The sequence below is a fragment of the Bos grunniens genome, chromosome 1 (genome assembly GCF_055505025.1).
Source record: "Bos grunniens cultivar Pamir isolate PY7600 chromosome 1, Bosgru_T2T1.0, whole genome shotgun sequence".
NCBI classification, from domain to species: domain Eukaryota; kingdom Metazoa; phylum Chordata; class Mammalia; order Artiodactyla; family Bovidae; genus Bos; species Bos grunniens.
The window spans coordinates 3,628,365-3,648,509 of NC_141165.1; the positions used below are offsets into that span (position 1 = coordinate 3,628,365).

The 20,145-nt window shown below is 45.7% G+C and overlaps 1 protein-coding gene and 1 non-coding gene across 4 annotated transcripts in view; both read right to left on the reverse strand.

Annotated features, from left to right (window-relative positions):
* PLCL2 (phospholipase C like 2) overlaps positions 1 to 20,145 on the reverse strand; it is a 213,981-nt gene that overhangs the window by 134,145 nt on the left and 59,691 nt on the right. The gene's annotated exons all lie outside the window — the stretch shown is intronic.
* Positions 5,720 to 5,826, reverse strand: LOC147378854 (U6 spliceosomal RNA). Its single transcript, XR_015135463.1, has one exon. It is a non-coding gene; the product is annotated as a U6 spliceosomal RNA (small nuclear RNA).

The following is a 20,145-nucleotide window of genomic DNA, read 5'->3' on the forward strand; positions in this document are numbered from 1 at the left end:
GAGCCCAGGCGCCACGACCACTGAGGTCCACGTGCCTGCAGCCTGCACTCCACACCAAGAGGAGATGCCGCAGTGAGAAGCCCTCCCACTGCACCTGGAGGGCACCTCCCCGTGCTCACTGCAGTCAGAGAAAGCCAGCAAGCAGCAACCAAAATAAAAATAAATCAAAATTCATTAAGTTAAAAATCTGCTAAAGTAACTCGTGTTTATTGTAAGATTATAATAATCCAAAATTATAGTAATACACGAAGTCACCCAGGTTCTACCCTTGGCTCACAGGTAAGTTAACTATTTCATACGTATTTATTGGAAAATATTTTGATGCTTACAAATATGTATGTGTGTAAACGTGTACATATACATCCCATTCTTTACAAAAATGCGGTTATACTATACATAGTGTTTTGCAACTTCTTTCATTCACTTAAAAATGCATCTTTGACATTTTTTATGTCATTATCCATAAAGCTCCCCTCTCTTTTTTTGAGGCTTGTATAGTACGCCCTTGCTTGGATAAAAGACAATCCATTTGGCCAGCTGGGCTTCCCAGGTAGCACTAGTGGTAAAGAATCCACCTGCCAGTGCAGGAGACGTAAGACTCGGGTTCAATCCCTGGGTTGGAAAGATCCTCTGGAGGAGGGCGTGGCAACCCACTCCAGTGTTCTTGCCTGGAGAATCCCATGGACAGAGGAGCCTGGCGAGCAGCAGCCCATAGGGTCACAAAGAGGTGGACATGAAGTGACTGAGCATGCAGGTACATACTGATGGATGTTAGGATGTTTTTCTTCAGATCTTTTCACTCTTATAAACAGTGCAATCTTTTAGTACTTTTATAAAAGCTGCTGCAGAACTAATTCATAGCAGGGAACTTTTTGAGTCAAGGACTAGAAATACTCAGGATGTTAACAGATGTTGAACTGGCCATCACAAGTTGCCTACCACCGCACCCAACAGCAGATCGGGACACCTATTCCCCGCCTGCATTCACCAACACAAAATGCATCAGTCTTTCTACTCTGCCCACTTGATACTATTTTAAACTTCATGGAGTATATTTTAGATTAAATCTGCCATAATCATTTAAAGCACTTCTGGCTTTATAACTAGGCATTTCACTATTAAATTTTAGCACTCACCGGATCCTGGGTTACATACGTTCTAGACAAAAGTAATTATGTGACAAAAGATGCTTCCAAAGGTACATATCTTATTATTACATAAATCATCATTGGAAAATTTTTGAAAAAACAAACATAAAGAATAAAATGAAATGATATCATCATTTAAGAGACAAAGCTTTTATTCTAGGCATGTATTTAATGCACCTGTACTGTTTTTCTTAAAAGGTGATCATAACATATACTATTTTATATGTTGATTTATTAAATTAACAGGAATAATAACCCCATAATCTTAAAAAATGTTTCCACTACCTCTTTTTTGGGGTTAATTTATCTTTAATTGGAGGATAATTTACAGTATTATGTTGGTCTCTGCCATACATCAACATGAATCAGCCATAGGTATGCATATGTCCCCTCCTTTTTTAAATTAAACTAATTTCTACTTTTTATTGGAGTAACATTGATTACAGTTCTGTATGGGTTGTAGGTACACAGAATCTTTTTCAGTCACACATACACATGTATCTATTCACCTTTGGATACTTTTCCCAAGTAGGTTATTACAGACTGTTGATAGACTTCCCTTGGTATACATAGGGTCCTTGTTGATTATCTACTTAATAGTCTTTTAAAGAATATGATTTTAAAAGCTCACATAATAGGTCTTAAATTATTTAACAGTTACCATTGGATTTTTATTTCTGATTTTTCATTATTATAAATTATGTAGAAAAATTTACTAGACTACACCTCTGAGTATTCTGTGAGGTTAGAGAGATTCCTAAGAGAGCTGGAACAGATTCTTTGTCTTAAGATGATGAACAATGTTTCTGTGCCATTAACTCCTTAGGTTGTCTTCGTGTGGAGACCCAGCCCCATCTATGTAGTGCTTGCTCACTTCCTTAGCATAAGGCAGGCACCACGGCTGGGCTGAGATTATGTTTATAAATGTGTCCATTTTTATTTTTTTATTTTTGCAAAATTGTTCATAACTTTGAATACCAGTATATTTGATTCACAAAGTAGTAATCATGGAAAGACTTTTACCATAGTTTTCTCAGAAACCATCAATCAAGGACAGAAAACTAGGGACAAGAGCATCTGAATAAACATTTACAAGTGTTGGTCTTTATTATCTTCACAGAAATGATTCTGAATTAGACCACAAAGGAGCACTCAAAACCATTCTCAACACAGAAAACATCCAGGCCAAATGATCTTACAGAATTTGTATAACCAAAAGAATCCTATACATGTAGAAATTCTAAAACATGCTTGCAAACAACCTCCAGGTTAGAGGAAAAAAATCAAAACAGTACTGCTTAAAAATGAACCATAAAACCATCAAGCTGCTGGAAAAGTAATACTAGGAAAATTTTGTCTTAACTCCCTGTTTAGAAAATAAGAATAAAAATAAGTGGCCAAAACAGGCATGTGAAAAGATGCTCCACATTGCTAATTACCAGAGAAATGCAGAACAAACTCCAGTGAGGCACCCCTCACACCAGTCAGAATGGCAGCATCAAAAGTCTACAAACAGTAAATGCTGTAGAGGGTGTGGAGGAAAGGGGACCTTCCCACACTGTTGGTAGGAACGTAAATTGGTGCACTGAGTATAGAGAACAGTATGGAGGTTCCCTAAAAAATAAAAATAGAGCCACCATATGACCCTGCAATCCCACTCCTGGGCATATAGCCAGAGAAAGCCCGAATTCAAAAACACACATGTTTATAGCAGCACTACTTACAGTGTCTAGGACATGGAAGCAATCTAAATGTCCATCACAGATGACTGGATAAGGGGATAAGGAAGATCTCTCTCTCACACACACACACACACACACACAGGAGTGGCCACACAAAAAGTGAGACACTGCCATTCGCAGCAACATGGGTGGATCCAGAGACTGTCACACTAAGTGAAGGAAGCCAGACAGAGAAACACGAATACTGTATGATACCTCCCAAATGTGCAATCTACAAAATAATACACGTGAACACATATACAAGAGAGAAACGAACCCACAGACACAGAAAACAAACTTACAGATAACCACACGGGAAAGGCGGAGGGACAAATTAGGAGTTTGGGATTAACAGATACACACCACTATACACAGAACAGCTGGACAGCGAGAATTCACTGCAACACAAGGCACTATGTTCAGTACCATGTGATTAAAGTATAATAAAAAAGCAGAAAAGGGTGTACATATATATAAAACTTTAAAAATATATATGCATCATTTTGCTATACACCAGAAACTGATACAACACCATAAATCAACTATACTTCAGTAAAGAAGGAAGTGGCCTAAATTTTCAATCCAAAAAACTAGAGAAAGACAAACAAAATAAACGTAGGAAAGGGCAGTTAATAAAAGTGACAGAGAGGAAGAATGAGAAACCAGAATCCAAAGAAAATAAACAAAAAACAGTAGAATTGATCAGTAAGCCCCAAACTTGCTAATTTTCAAGGTCAAATTAAACAAATCTTTGTCAAAATGAGTTTTAAAAAGAAAAAGAATATAACTACTTTGAAAGGAGAGCAAATCAGTCAATCCTAAAGGAATCAACCCTGAATATTTATTAGAAGGACTGATGCGGAAGCATCAATACTTTGGCCACCTGATGTGAAGAGCTGACTCATTGGAAAAGACCCTGATGCTGAGAAAGATTGCAGGCAGGAGGAGAAGGGGACGAGACAGGACGAGATGGTTGGATGGCCTCACTGACTTAATAGACATGAGTCTGAGCAAACTCTGGGAGATAGTGAAGGACAGGGAATCCTGGCGTGCTGCAGTCCATGGGGTGGCAAAAAGTTGGACATGACTTAGTGACTGAGCAACAACTACATAACTATTATTTTTTAAATCCAGAAAAATGTAATCAATTTAATATGAATAAATTAGAAATAAATGAAAAAAACAATTTTCTAAAAAAATATGATTATTACAATTAGCTCAGAAAGAAGAAAACCATTGAGATCAATATTCTAGAAAAAAATCAAAAAGGTAGTCAAAGATCTAGCCTTTGAAAAGGAACCAAACTCAAGTCATTTTAGGTGAATTATAGCAAACTTTCAAATAATAGGTAAATTTTATATTATATAAACTATTCAGGCTCTTAAGGGAAAAACAGAAGGCCACTCAGCTGCTTCTCTGAATCTAGCAGAAATTTTCTTAGATTCAGGACTCTTGACACTTTGGACAGGATCATTAATTGCGGGGAGAGAGAGGGGCCCCGCTCCATGTACTGAATGGGTTAACATGACCCTGATACTCAAGCCAGACGGTACCAACCCAGAACAAAAACAACAGATCGTTCACACTTATAAACAAAGGTTCAAAAGCCCTAAATAAAATACTGGTTAGTCAATTTATCAAGAACAGGCCAAATTTATTCCAGAAATACAATGGTGGTTTTGTAAGAGAAAATTCTGTGAAGATAATTACTGTATTAATAAAATACAAGAGAAAAATCATGAAATTTGTTAATTATTACAGAGAAAAGATTTGATAAAATGCAAAACACATTCATGGTAAGACTCTTAACAAACCAGAAACAGAAATTTTCCTTAGCCCGAAAAGCGGAATTTACAAAAAAATAATGGTAAACTTTTTATTTAATGATGAAATGCTGGAAGCATCCCAGTTGAAGAATATGACTTGTACTGCCCAAGGCAGCATCACAGGAAAAAGAACAATATATGCTGTTGTTATTGCTTAGTTGCTATGTCCTGTCTGAGTCCTTGTGACCCCATGAACTATAGCAGCAGGCTCCTCTGTCCATGGGATTCCCAGGCAATAACACTGGAATGGGTTGCCATTTCCTTCTCCAGGGGATCTTGCTTACCTAGGAACTGAACCTGTGTCTTCTGTATTAGCATGCAGTTTCTTTACCAGTGAGCCACCTGGGAGCCCCCATGTAAGATATACACCAGTGAAAAAAGACACACAACAGTCTTTATCTGCAGATCTTTTAAATGTCTGCATGGAGAGGCAAGAGAACCAACCAGCAAACTATGAGATCTATGAAGATGCTAGCCAGCAAGGATGCCAAATACAAGATCAAAGACAGAAATTATTATCTTTTGTGTACATTAGCAAATCAATTAGAAAGACTTAGAAATAAGCCCATGTGAAAATGCCTGACATACAAGACTGTTGTGAAGAAAATAAAACGTTACTAAAGGATATAGAGAATTAAAACAGAGACATAGCTTGTCCCTGGGTGGGAAGACTCAATAGTACAGAGACTTTGAAAGTGAGAGTCTCTCAGTCATGTCCAACTCTTCAACCCCATAAGGCCAGAATACTGGAGTGGGTAGCCGTTCCTTTCTCCAGGGAATCTTCCCAACCCAGGGACTGAACCCAGGTCTCCCGCATTGCAGGCAGATTCTTCACCAGCTGAGCCACCAGGGAAACCCATAGAGACTTTAACTTTCCCCCAAATTATTTATAAATTTAATAAAATCCTTAAAAAAATACCAAATGGAATTTACAAGAAATCTGACATGCTGATACAAATAATTAAAGCAAATGAATAAACATACAAGATAGTTGAGGCAATCTTTTTTTTTTTTAAATGTTAAGAAAAATATGAAATGCTTCACAGATTTGCATGTCATCTTTGCTCAGGGACCATGCTAATCTTCTCTGTATCATTCCAACCTTAGAATATGTGCTACCAAAGCAAGCACAAGGCAATCTTAAAAAGAAAGAACACGTCTTACCCTACTACTATACACACACACACACACACACACACATATATAACCCATTGTGAATACATAGTGATTAAAACAGCACGATACTGGTGCAGGAATTGATGACCAGATTCATACACAACAACATATACTTGAGAGACAATCTGATGAATACAAGGGAATTCAAAATATAATAAAAGTGGCATTCTAAATCATGGAAAGAGGATTAACTACTCAACAAACAGTGCTGTAATAACTGGTTTTCCATTTGCAAAAAGCACAAAATAAAAAATAATAAGTTTCTTCTTAACACAAGTGACACACACACAGATTCCAGAGTAATTAAAGGCTTGAACCCAAAGTAACGTATCAGCAGGACTAACTAGATAATCTGGGGGTCCAGCGCAAAACAGAAACGCAAGGCTTTCAAAGATGGCAACAGCTGAGAATCAGGTGACGTGCCCTCTGGAATCCTAAGTATGCAGCCTTTTGTAACTGGCTTCTTTCACTTAACATATAATGTTTTCAATGTTCATCTACATATAGCATGTACCACTACTTCATGTTTTTTTTCATTGTTAAGCAACACTCCATGGTATGGATGAATCCATTTTATTTATCCATTCATCTACTAATGAATATTTGGGTTGTTTTCACTTTTTGAGTATTATGAATAACGCTGCTATGAACATTCATGTATGAGTCAAAATGCTTTTTTTAAAAAATTAATATTTTATTTATTTTCTTTTTTCTTTTTTTCTTTCTGTGTCTCGCTGCACGACACACAGGATCTTAGTTCCCCAACCAGGGACTGAGCCTGTGCATTCTGTATTGGAAGCAGTGAGTGTTAACCACCGGACTGCCAGGGAAGGCCCAAAATGCTTCTATTTTTATAAAAAAAAAAAAAAAAAGGCTGAAAATTCTATATAAATGCATGCTGGATGATTTAGAAAGCAGGACAATTAAAGTACATGTTTTTCTTTATTCATCCAAACAAGTAATCCTTAATGAATCAAATGAGCCATTTCAAAAACAATAATGAACAGGAAACAATCATTGGTATCATACTAACCATAATTGGCTTTCATATTAACCTTCTCTTAAACGCTAAATTTTAAGAAATGAATTTTTCTAACTGGAGAAATACCCTTGACTGGCAATTAATTTACTGATTAGAATTTTCCGATGAGAACGGAGTGAAAGGGCTCTCCGACAGTAGCGGGGCGGGGGTCTGGAGGCTGTTTAAATCTTTCCAATCACAGCAGTAATGGAACATTTTGGTGGCAAAGATGCTTCACACTTTAAGTGGGAGTGAATTTTTATAATAATTATTTGGAATGATAAAAGGAGTCAAGACTACTGAAAAGCAGAGGATACTGTGCTTTTTAAAGCACTTCTTCCCCATGGATGCACTGAATTGCCCTTCCAAAGGGCAGAGGCACCAGACAGGTGAGACGAGGCCATCGGAAGACTTTGCAGGCGGCCCCTGCCTCCTGCCTGGCTCAGTACAAGCTGTTACGCCGTCAGCCTCACTTGCTCTGTGCGCTTCCAGAGACAAAGGCGCCATCCCTTCTTCTAAGGAGCTCACTGGTAAGCGGTCCAATCCCGTGAAGGTGACTGTTTCAGGAAAACTTTATTTGCTGCTATTCTAGCAATTTTGTCTGAGCTCCCACTGCAAACAAGGGTGACTGGTAAGAAAAAATCTTGAATCTTACGTTCATTCACTTACTCCTCCTATGTGGGAAAAAAATATAAAAGAAAGACTACCTGATTATTATCTGATTAAGAGGCAGAAGGGGAAAAAAAACCCTATTAATCCTTTTTAAGAGTTATAGCCTAAGAAGAAATGTGAAATCCATTTACCTACGACAGGACTGATTACCTATTCGGGCTCTTCGGTGAGCCGTAGAGAGGACTACGGAATCCAAGGGAAACGGCCACCCCAGTCCCCACTTAGATGCGAGATGAGCAACATGTTACGCCCGGAGCTTCCGGGGAAGTCATCTGTCTGCAGCTCCTCATCCATTCTCTCCCAAGGTACACAGTGCTTAGGATCTCAGAGCGACCCAGACAGGCCTATCTGACCCTCGGCGTGGCTAAAATACTGTATGCAGGCCACACAAACGCTGCGGAGGGTCTTTCCCGGTGGCTCAGGGGCTAAGATCCCCACGCCCGCAGTGCAGGGGGTCCCTGATTTAGAGCACTAGACCCTGCGTGCGGCAACGGAGACCCGGCACAGCCCGACAGATAAAGAAAACTTTTCAACTGGGCAAAGCGCTCTGAAATCCATGAAGTAAACCAAACAGAAATAAACTGAATTCATTTTTAAAAAATAAAATTTTAGCTTTTTCTTTGCTCTTCTTCCTCAATCAAGGGCAGGTAGAGAGGAGCGAGGTCCAGACACCCCCAGCTGGGCCACCCCAGGCCCCTGGGACCCGAGAGCCAGGAAGCCGGGGCTGGCACAGGGCTCAGGGCCTCCTCCACTCCGCTCCCCACGTCCTGCCACTCCAGGCCCCACTTAGAAGCCAGACGAGCAACATTTGGCACCCGGAGCTTCCGGGGAAGCTCTCCTACTTCACCCTCTGCCCAAACCCTGCTGCATCCCGGCCTCGCTCTCCATCACTCCATCCCCCCAGAGGCCCCTCTGCTTGCAGGGGTCCTGACCTGCAGGGGGTCCCTGCTCCCCGGGGATGACCACTGCCAACCAAGGGGTCCAGGGTGAGGGCGGGAGGGAGCAGGATGCGGGGGCGGAAACAGTCAGGGTCAGAAAGGCCCCTCCCACGCAGGAAGCCGGACCACGCGCCCAGCGTGCAAGGCTGTGGTCGGGGCCGGAAAGCCTTCGTCTGTGTGAGCGCTCTGATGCACGCAGCTGTTCAGCAACTGTGTGCCCGGGAGGCCCCGCTGGGCACCCTGACCCAGGACTGAGGAGCTCTTCTCGGTGCCCACAGTTACAACCTCTGAGTGGTGAACCCAGGAGATGTTCAACAACCACAGCACAATACTTAAAAATATGAGCCCACTACACGGCAGTGAGATGATTATGAGTATGATGGAGAAAAATAAAACAAGACAGGGGAACAGGAGGCCACAGGTAGGGGACAGACAGATGCTGGTAAGAGCCTCACTGAGAAGAAGGTGTCTGAGCCAAGACTTGAAGGAGGTGCGGCTGTGCGCCCAGACGTCTGCAAGAGGGGTGCTCCAGGCCGAGGGGAGCACAGCCGTGCCTGCGGCAGGACCAGCAGGGGCTGGGAGCACAGGCTGCTGAGGAGATGGAGCTGGAGAATCGCTGGAGGAAAGGCTGGTCCAGATCACTGCTGGACCACACTGTGGATTTGAGCTCTGATTCTGCATTCAGTTCAGTTCAGTCGCTCAGTCGTGTAAGACTCTTTGTGACCCCATGGACTGTAGCACGCCAGGCCTCCCTGTCCATCACCAAATCCCAGAGTTTACTCAAACTCATGTCCATCAAGTCGGTGATGCCATCCAGCCATGCTCTGTCGTTCCCTTCTCCTCCTGCCCCCAATCCCTCCCAGCATCAGAGTCTTTTCAAATGAGTCAGTTCTTCCCGTCAGGTGGCCAAAGTACTGGAGTTTCAGCTTCAGCATCAGTCCTTCCAATGAACACCCAGGACTGATCTCCTTTAAGATGGACTGGTTGGATCTCCTTGCAATCCAAGGGACTCTCAAGAGTCTTCTCCAACACCAAAGTTCAAAGGCATCAATTCTTCGGCACTCAGCTTTCTTTATAGTCCAGCTCTCAAATCCATACATGACCACTGGAGAAACCAGAGCTTTGACATGATTCTGCATGAGCTGAACGTAAGGGAAATGAGTGCTGGGGTGTGCCTGACCACACCCTCTGGCTGCTGGGACAAGCCAGGCTGGAGACGTGCGGGCTGGGACCCAGGTGAAGGCAGTGACGGGGACAAGTGGTCAGAGGCCGACGTGCTCTGGAGGGGCGCGGGGAGCGGGGTTCTCTAATGGACTGAGTGGGGGACGCAGGAGGAGGAGAGCTGCTGCGTGGGTTTGCCTGGACCACCGTAACAAGCGCTGCAGGCTGCGGCTCAGACAACACCGATTCCTTTTCTCACGGCTCAGGGAGCTGGCAGGCTGAGGCCGAGGTGCTGACCTGTGGCCTCCCTCCTTGTCCTCGGGACACCGTGTGCCCTCTCTGCTGTCACGTGGGCTCCCCTCATGGGGACAGCGGTCCTACTGAAATTGGAGCCCATAGCAATCACCTCACTTAACCTTAACCAGCTCTTTTAAAACCCTACCTCCAAACACAGTCACAGTCTAAGGCATGGGGGGCTTAAGACTTCAACAAACCTATTTTGTGTTGTTCAGTCACTCGGTCGTGTCTGACTCTTTGTGACCCTGTGGACCAGGGCACGCCAGGCTTCCCTGTCCTTCACCGTCGCCCAGAGTTTGCTCAGACTCATGTCTACTGAGTCGGTGATGCCATCCAACCATGCCTGTTTTGGGTAGACACACGTGGTGTCGAGGGCACCAAGGTTTTCGGCCGGATCACCGAAGCGCCACCTGAGCCCGCTACTGGAAGACACTGAGAGGCGGGCATGATCGGCGGACATCCGCCTGGACGGCGATCTTCGTAGGAAAGGACGGCTAACGTGAACGGGTGCTCAGCAGGCGTGAGGCACCACACTAAGCACTCTGCGCTCATTACTTTGCTGAGCCCTCACTGAAGCCCTGTAATGCCAGGATTACCATCCCCACTCACAAATCAGGAAGCCAAGCCCTGACAAGGCGACAGGACGGGCACCAAGTCACTCAGATAGCACGGTGAATAAAAGGGGTTTGGGTTCCAGCACCCTGAGTGCAGCAGGCGTGCCCCTGACCGCTGTCTGCACTCGTCTGCCACAGAAAGCCACATGGGACGGCAGGAAACCATCGATATGATCAAAACCAACCTGAGTATGGCAAGAGTTCAACAAGCTCCGCTCCACACTGGAGAAGCACCCACAGATCCAAAAGGCGGCTGAGCCTGCTGTCCCATCCAAGCTCCCCAGAAGAGACTTTAATTCGAACATTCTCTATTTTATAATGCTAAAAATAGTGGGAACAACATAAATGTAGCTGGTTAGAAAATTATGTTATAATCTTACAATAAAACACCATGCAACCATTAAACAATGATGAGCTACACACCAATTACATGGACAGGTGTGTGTGTGTGTGTGCGTGTGTGTATGCGTGCACTCAGTCACTCAGTCATGTCCGACTCTTTGCAACTGACTCTTTGCTCATGGACTGTAGCATGTCAGGCTCCTCGACCCATGGGATTCTCCAGGCAAAAAAACTGGAGTGGGTTGCATTTCCTTCTCCAGGGAATCTTCCCAACCCAGGGACGGAACCCACAACTCCTACATCTCCTGCACTGACAGGCAGATTCTCACTGCTGGGCCACCTGGGAAGCCCACTTATCTGTGCTACATGGGTTTGTTTTTTTAATTAATATATAAAAACATAGATGAATACACAAAAAAAAGAGATAGTAAGAAACTGGGTTATTTTCACTTTCTTTAGTAAATCTCTCTACTGTGATTTTTTCTATAGTAAATACGCATTGTTTGTAAAATCAGGAAAACAGCAATGCTATTAGTATCAGCAACTGAGAATAAATCTTTACCTATAATGCTGTTCAACCTTCCCCCAAGCTCAAGGGCTCTCAGTACAGGCTGACGTCCTCGCCTCCCAGGAATCACTTCTCTTGGGCAGCTCTGACAACCCCCAGAGCAACCCCCAGGGGCGACTTGGCACAGGAGGCATCTGACAGCTGGCACAGAGGGTGAGCCCGCTCACAGTTTCCCACTCACTCAGACTCAGAGAATCAACTCTCCCCAAATGAAGTGTCTGACCTCAATAAGGGCAAGTGTATTACTCAGCCAGTATTTTATTAAAATATCACATGTCAAGATGGCCATTTATCAAAGTCATTCGAGGATTATAAAGAAAAGAACCAAGGATACCGTTTAAAAGGAGGCAGCGAAGGGCATGAACCGGAAATCAGGGGAAATGCTCAGGGCCAAGGCAGTCCAAAAGCCATCAGAGCCTCGTGCGCAGCGCGCACTGGCCGGCACTCCATCTCTGAGCTCATCCTTCTGTGCACACGCCCGGGAAGCGCCATGACGACCAAGGTAGGAAGGCGCGCCGGCCCAGGACCGCCGCCGTTTTTAACACGTGGCCTGCGACACTGTCACAAACTCCTCTCCCTGTCTTAAGAGGAGGCGCCCCGGTGACCTGGATTGTCATCTGATAACATCGCTCTTTCCCAAGTTCTGGGAACGCTGTTTCTTTTATTCCTTGCTTTTGAGGAGGTGGAGGGCAGGCATGGGATAAAACGGGGAAGAAAAAAAGGCAAAGGAGGAAGACAGCTGGTGAAAACAGGAGAAAAGGAAAGAGAGTGAAGTCCCTCGGTGGTGTCTGACTCTGTGCGACCCCACGGACTGAAAATAGGAGAGGAAGCAGTGAAAACACTGAAAACGAATATGGAAGTGGGAAGAAAAGGGTCCCTGAGAAAGAGCACAGGACCACCGAGCAGAGTGCAGAGGGCGCGTGTTATAGCGCAGTGAGCGGGCCCTGCCAGGCCAGGAAAGCACCAGGGAAGGCGGGGGGAAGGCGGGGGGCAGACGGAGGCCCCGGGGCCCCAGGTGGGGGACACGCCCCGCTCCTGGGGCGGGCTTCCTGGTCGACCAGCGGAAACTGCACCAGGAAGACTGTGGACCCTTCCACCCGGCGGCCCTCTCCTCCTCTCACATCCCGGCCGCAGGGAAGCCCTTCCACATCCTGATGCGCTAAGAACCCCGCTTCTCTAAAGAGAGGAAAGAGCCACGTTCCCCCCCGAACCACCGAGCGTCTGCTCGCAGGCGTGTGGACAGGGGCCGCGGCATCTCCCCTGCGGGCTCTCACAGGAGGCTTCCCACCCAGGGGTGGACTGGTCCATGGACTGGGGGCCCAGGGTCAGTAACCTAGTCACATTTTGGAAAGCAGCTCTTCACACAACCGTTGGTTTCATCCTGGGAACCCAGGTGCTCCACTATTTCCCATCACCCTCGCTTCTTTGAGGTTCCATGTGACAAGCTTTCTATTTGACGACATACTTTGCAAAACATCACGGCTAAAAAGTTAAGAACAGGTTTGCTCTTAAAGGGACTCACAATCCACGGGGGAAGCAGAAAGACAATTTCTGTGAGCCAGGTGAGCCCAGTCGCTCAGTTGCGTCCGACTCTTTGCAACCCCGTGGACTGTAGCCCACCAGGCTCCTCTGTCCATGGGATTCTCCAGGCAAGAATGCTGCAGTGGGTTGCCATGCCCTCCTCCAGGGGATCTTCACACCCAGGGACTGAAGCCCGGTCTCCTGCATGGCAGGCGGATTCTTTACTGAGTTACAGTGTGACAAGTCTGTATTTCGAACATTTTGCTGGGTTCTGAGCCAGTATTCAAAGGTGTGCCGGCCTCACCCGGAGACCTATTTTATTATAAGAACTGAATTAGGGAAACTTAGTTGCAGCCTCTGCAAAAGCAAACACGGGATGACCCAGCTGTGGGGGGGGACACAGGAAGAGAGACTGTGAGAGCAGAGAGCAGACGCCTTTTGTCATAAATGTGACAAGGAGAGAAGCACACAGAGGCTGCTGCCCCGCAGAAAGGGCTGGTGTGTGGTGTGAGCAAGGCAGGCGTGCTTGAGGGCTGTAAGGAAAGCCCGTCCAGAGAAAGCCCTGGAAGGTGAGGGGAGGCCGGGGGAGACAATGGGGGCAGGAGGCGATGGTCCCAGGGGAGGGGCTCTCTCCTCCCCCGACCCCCCCCACCCCCGAGGCTGGGGGAGGGGGCATGCCTGGGTCCTTCGCACAGGAAAGTAATCCAGATGTTCCCTCTCATTTACTGAGTCCTTTCCTACCCTCTCTGGTTTCCCTCAAATCCCGCTCACTTGGGGTTTTGCGAGTCTCAAACACAGAATTTCCTGCTTAGATAGCATGAATCCTTTTCTTTAGAGCAAAGGACTCAGGTGCCACCCACTGCCTGCAGGCCCGGGTGTACCGTCAGCTCCCCGCCGCCCTGCAGTTCCTTGTTCCTCTACAATGTCTGCGAGCAAACATTTTCCTGAGGTTTTCTGAAATATGCCACTTTGCAGGGAAGCAGGGTGGAAATCATGAAAACATCGCTCCGAGGTAAACGGTCCCCGATACTCTGTGTAATGGGAATGCAATGACATCCTGGGCCTTCGTGCGTTCGGACGCTCCACGATTCTACCACCATTCTTGTCCCGCTGAGGCCTAATCCATCTTTATTGATTTCATTCCAGAAATAACTATCTTTTGATGGCTTCACTCAATTTTAACAATGCGTGGGCCTTATCTGATGGTTTTCCCATTTACTCACATGTTTATGCTTTGTCTTATTTCCTGGTGTGCACCCAACACATCAGACACTCACAGATATCTGTGGGCTGAGAGGATACCATCTTTGAACACAGCCCCCTGGAGACCATCTCTTTGGAGGCAGTACAATGCCATCATGGAATGTGCAAAGCTAAGTCCTGGGTGCAGAGCTCAAGCCTGTGACCTTCTCTGAAATAAATTCAACCAACAGACCTCTCTAAGCATTGACAAATAAAAATCCACAGGTTAAAGATTTACATTTGTTTCTGAATCAACAGATCTAGCAACTCTGGAAGACTATAAACATTGAGAGTTTGAATCTATCCAGACTCCAACAGCCATTAGACTACTGCCCTAAAAGAAGACATGACCACAGAGAGTGTGTGACCACCCTTCACCCGACGTCCTGTCTGTACAGAGACGCACACTTCTACCATACAAGCACATATGGGCTTTGGTTGATTTTCAGGAGGCCAGAACAGAAAGCATGGATTGGCTGTATTCCTGAAATGTCTATATTTAGACAGAGACAAGGTCAGATGATTCAAACAAACTATATAGCTAGCTAGCTAGCTACCCACAAGCTTTTTACACTGAATAAGTTAAAGACAGGGCTAATATCATCCCTCAAACGCTTGTACACACGGTCCTCACATTTCTGGATTCTTTCTCTCTAATCTTTAGAGCAATGGTGTTAGCTGTCTCCCTTTCTTGAAAGCCATAAACTGAATATAGGTCCTCAAACAGAGAATACTCATGCCTGGGTGAGACAGTAACAGAAGGAAAAGAGGGCCAGGGAGAAGGGCCTGGAAGCCATCTCCCATTCCCCACGTTTCCTAGGAGGCATCCAGCCACGCCCAACCCTGGGGTCAGCCTCAGTAAATGCTTCTAAATGTACCTCTGCGTTACGGAACAACGAGTGCCTGTTTCTGGGGTCCAGACAGATGTGCATTCTGACAAGGGCCGATCGGAATCTGCTGGGTGGGAGAAAAAAACAGCGAGTGCGCTGTCCTCCAAAGTGGATCCCTGATCTGAGGCTGTGGTTCCCCTTCTACGGGCCAGGCCCCTGCGGCCATAGATGAAACATTAGGTCTGGAGAGAGAGGCTGAGGACGGCCAGGTCTCCTGTATTTCTTTCCAACGCTTCTTATTTTCTGTAACACCTCTTCTTCCCTCTGTTAGCAGTCATCCTTGAAGTGATCACTGAAAGCTGACTATAGTTCTAAGTCCTAATTATTATTCCATGGTCCTTTAAAATGCATTAGCGGGCACCTTACGCAGTACAGCAATAGTTCAGCTTATTCTAATTATCAAGAAGCTTTACAGTATCATCAAAACTTTGTTTAAAAAAGCAGATCCAAACATGATTAATTGTTTGTCCAGTATAAGCAAAGCAATGCTTTTGGCAAGAAATTTGTCATTCACTCCAGTCATGTAATGAATAAAAATACAGTTAGCCATGAGTTAACATAATTGCATTATCTAGGCAGTTATGCTTGAAAGAAATACTAAAAATGATGTAAGACAAGTAAATTATAATGCGAAACATAAAATTACACATCAATGGCCACCTTCAGACCAATTTTTCATGAAGTAATTATTGCTTTATTAAGAAAAACCCAATAGAAAACCATAACTCATTATCCAAACGTAATGCAAGTACAGCATTCCCTGTCAGAGACTGAGCCTGTGGCCTGGCTCTTCTGCCTTTTGTTTGATCCGTACGGTCCCGTCAGTGTGAATTTGAGAAGGAAGCAGCTTTAAAAATCGGCCACAGTGAGAGGGGAGCTGAAGCACGTGTGAGGAAAACGCAGGCCACCAAGCCCTGGCTGAGTGCGGACCTCGCAGCCCTTAAATCACACAGTCAGGTACAGGCTGGTTGCCGGCTTTGTCTGACTTTCCGGATTTTCCCCAGCGGGCGGACGTTTCATCTCAGTAGGTCAGCCGTCCACAGAAGGCCAGAACCTGAACACCCCACACAGCCCAGAAGGGCAGGCAGGCATTTCAGGAAAGGAGCCTCCTGCTCTCGTGATTGATGCCATGAGCACAGCAAAGAACCAAGTTTAACCACCACAGGAGCACCATGTGATTCCCACCTTCAGCCTGCGTCGAAGGACGCCTGCCTCCGATCAGCGTTTCTAGAAAACTTGCCCCCAGAGCCTCCACCCACCCCTCAGCTCACAGGCCTCATCTGCAACATAACACATTCAGGGAGTGAACCGCAGGGCCACGAAAGGTCACTGACGTTCCACTGAAGCTATGGAAAGGTGCCTCCCAGGACCCCCGTACTGCCCTGAAGATAACCGTTCGACTTGAAAGCACTCCATGCGAAAGGCAAACCTGTGTGCTGGCCTCTCTCACGGAGATCACAGCCCCGGAGACGCCACTCCACAAGGCTCAGGGTGATGTTCAACTGTCAGGGCTGGGGAGGGCAGGGGAGCGCTGGCATCCAGGGAGGAGGGCCCGGGGGTGCGGCTAAACATCCCAGGAGGCAAAGGACACCCCTCACAACAAAGACCCATCCAGCCCAACTGCCCAGGATGCTGAGTCTGGAAACCCCGAACTGCAAAGGTAAGGTGAACAGTCAGGACCGACACCTGGACCACACAGAAACCCGTGCCCAAGGAGCAAAACGCCGCCTCCCAACCTCAGCTCCTCCCAGCCTCTGACACCCCAGCGTCAGCAGCTACAGCCCCGCTCTGGGAACAAACACTGCTCAGCCTGCTGAAATCCATTTTCATAGTTAATATTCACAGCCTTGAAAAAAAAAAAAGACTAAATGCCCCCCACAATCTCCCTAGAGAAACAATCTTTTGTTGTTTTAGAAATGCAATTACATTTTCCATAAACTCAAGCAAAATGAAAAACACTTAACATAGTATGTTTGCTTGCTTGCTTTTCTTTTTTTTACAAGTTAGCAAAAACACAGAGAAGAGACAAACCACAGAGTTTATCAAACAGATACACATGGCACTCTGGGTGGCCTAAAGCCACGGAAGCCTACCTCGGGCCCTTGCAAAGAGCGTTTACTGAGAAGCCAGGCTTCGCCAGGGAGCCAGGACCACAGGCTGAAGTGGACAACACAGCCCAGGCCAAGCAATGTCAACAGACAGTCCCATCCTCAGACTCGTCTCGAGATCTCTCCTAAACAGCCAGACCAGGACAGTGCTCTCTCTTAGGAAAAAGACCGATCAGGCTCCAGAATTTTAAAACAAAATAAATTTAAATATTTAGAATTCCATTAGGCACCTAAGTTATTTCTAAAACTTCAGAAAATGTTTGCCTTGCTGCGAAGATGATAAATGTAAGGGGCTGTGGCATTTTATTTCCAGAGACTTCTGTTGGGGTGGTGGTGGTGTTCAGTTGCTCAGTCGTGTCCGACTCTTTGCGACCCCATGAATCGCAGCACGCCAGGCCTCCCTGTCTATCACCAACTCCCGGAGTTCACTCAAGCTCACGTCCATAGAGTCAGTGATGCCATCCAACCATCTCATCCTCCGTCATCCCCTTTTCCCCCTGCCTTCAGTCTTTCCCAGCATCAGAGTCTTTTCAAACGAGTCAGCTCTTCGCATCAGGTGGCCAAAGTATTGGAGTTTCAGCTTCAGCATCAGTCCTTCCAATGAATATTCAGGACTGATCTCCTTTAGGATTGACTGGCTGGATCTCCTTGCTGTCCAAGGAACTCTCAAGAGTCTTGTCCAACACTACAGTTCAAAAGCATCAGATCTCTGGTCCTCAGTCTTCTTTATGGTCCAACTCTCATATCCATACACGACTACTGGAAAAACCATAGCTTTGACTATACTATATGGACCTTTGTCGGCAAAGTGATGTCTCTGCTTTTTAACAGGCTGTCTAGGTTTGTCAAAGCTTTTCATCCAAGGAGCACACATCTTTTAATTTCATGGCTGCAGTCACCATCTTCAGTGATTTAGGAGACAAAGAAAATAAAATTTGTCACTTTCCAATTATTCCCTGTCTATTTGCCATGAAGTGATGGGACCAGATGCCTGATCTTCGTTTTTTGAAGGCTGGGCTTTAAGCCAGTCTTTTCTTTTTTAAGCAGTTCTGTTGAGGCTCCATTTAACCCTGTGGGTTAAGACTCCCCAGTCTTTGGTTATGGTCCGATTTCCTCTACCCTGGGCAAAAGAAGGGGCTGTCTCAAATGTTCTGCGTAGAAAGGAACTTATGATTGTGTAAAGATTAGAGTCACCAACCACTTGAAAAGTCATTTCGATGTTTAAATTAATGTTTCAAAGAGGAAGGAACTTTGAGCTTTCAGTGAAATGCAGGCCTCAACCACATAAACCATGAGCAATATTTACGACCTGAACTTTCCCAGAGACTGATTTCAAACGTTCTATAGTTTTTTAACCGTGTATAATATCTTAGAAATTCAAATACCTCTACATCTCATCTCTGAGACTGCCTTCCCTCACAAACTGCATAAAAATTCTTTTAGAGTAGGTGTGTGTCCTGATTTCTGATTTTAGAAAAAATGTGTGTGTGTGTGTGTGTGGTTTTTTTTTTTACTTTTTTTTTTTTTTTAACTATTGGGAACTAAAAAGGTAGATTCCTACAACACATCTTACACCAGAAAAATCCTGATTAAAGATTTAAAGGTAAAAAGTGAACACAGACATGAATATTTATACAAATCCCACTACTTACATAAGCCAAGTTCAAGGATGCACTGTCTCAGCACTAAACTAAAGACAGAAAGCACAGGATCCCCGTGGTCCAGAGGACAGAACTTGGCGTTTTCACTGCCAGGTCTGGGTTCAATCCCCGGCCAGGGAACTAAGACTCCATGAGCCACACGGCCAAAAACAAACAAAAAAGAGACAGAAAGCATGAACAGAACAGTTTACTCCATTTTAGAAAAACTTTCGTCATCAACAAAACAATATAAACAAAAGTAAGCACCATAACAAACTAGCAGGATGCTCCAGCAAACCAGGGATCTACCACAGCGAATACCAGAAAAGAGGAGCTGGAGCACCTCCGTATTTACAGCACCAGAAGAAATAAAAATGGAGAGGATAGATGGTTGAAGGTAAAAATAAGCAAAAACATGAACGTGCAGCTGGTGGAGAAATAAACATGAAAACCCTTGCGTCCTGCCAGTACTCGCAGAAACACAAAGAAACCAAGAAAAGACAGCCGTTTTCTGCCAAGCAACTGTGTCCGTTCAGAAGGACGGGGACACTGCTCCTGAGGCCGAGGCTGGAGGGGACCCCAGCTTCCTCCTTGCCTGTTGGTTTTTAGTCACCGAGTCCTGTCTGACTCTCTGTGACCCCCCTGGACTGGAGCCCTCCAGGTTCCTCTGTCCCTGGGGTTCTCCAAGCAAGAATACTAGACGGGGTTGCCATTTCCTCCTCCACGGGATCTTCCTGACCAGGGATCGAACCCTCATTTCCCGCATTAGCAGGCAGATTCTTTACCACTGAGCCAGCAGGGAGGCCCTCATTGCTAGCGGTCCTTGTAAACAGGCAAAGCTTTCACGGAGATAATTTGATTTTAAAATGTTGTTTCCTTTGACTCAGCAGTTCTGCTTCCAGGGTTTATCCAAGAAAAACAACGTCAGACACTGGTAAAGATGCATGTATTAAATGCACTGCTCACCATTCTAACTAAGCCACCAGGGGCCGAGTCTCAGCACGTCCTGCCCCGGCCGCCCCCTGCTGACCCCACAGTCTAACAGGCTCCCCACGCCCACCCTCCCACTTGCAGCCTCGTGCAGGCCCCGCCGTGCTGCACTCACACGATGCCAACCACTCCCTAAATTCCATCTGCCCCTTTCCAGGTCAGTCTCCCTTCCCCTGGCCACTGGAAGATTTTAAAAACACGCATCGGGCAACCTCATACCCCTGGCAAAGAGCATTCCGAGGGCACCCACAGCCTGAAGTCCAAGTTCCT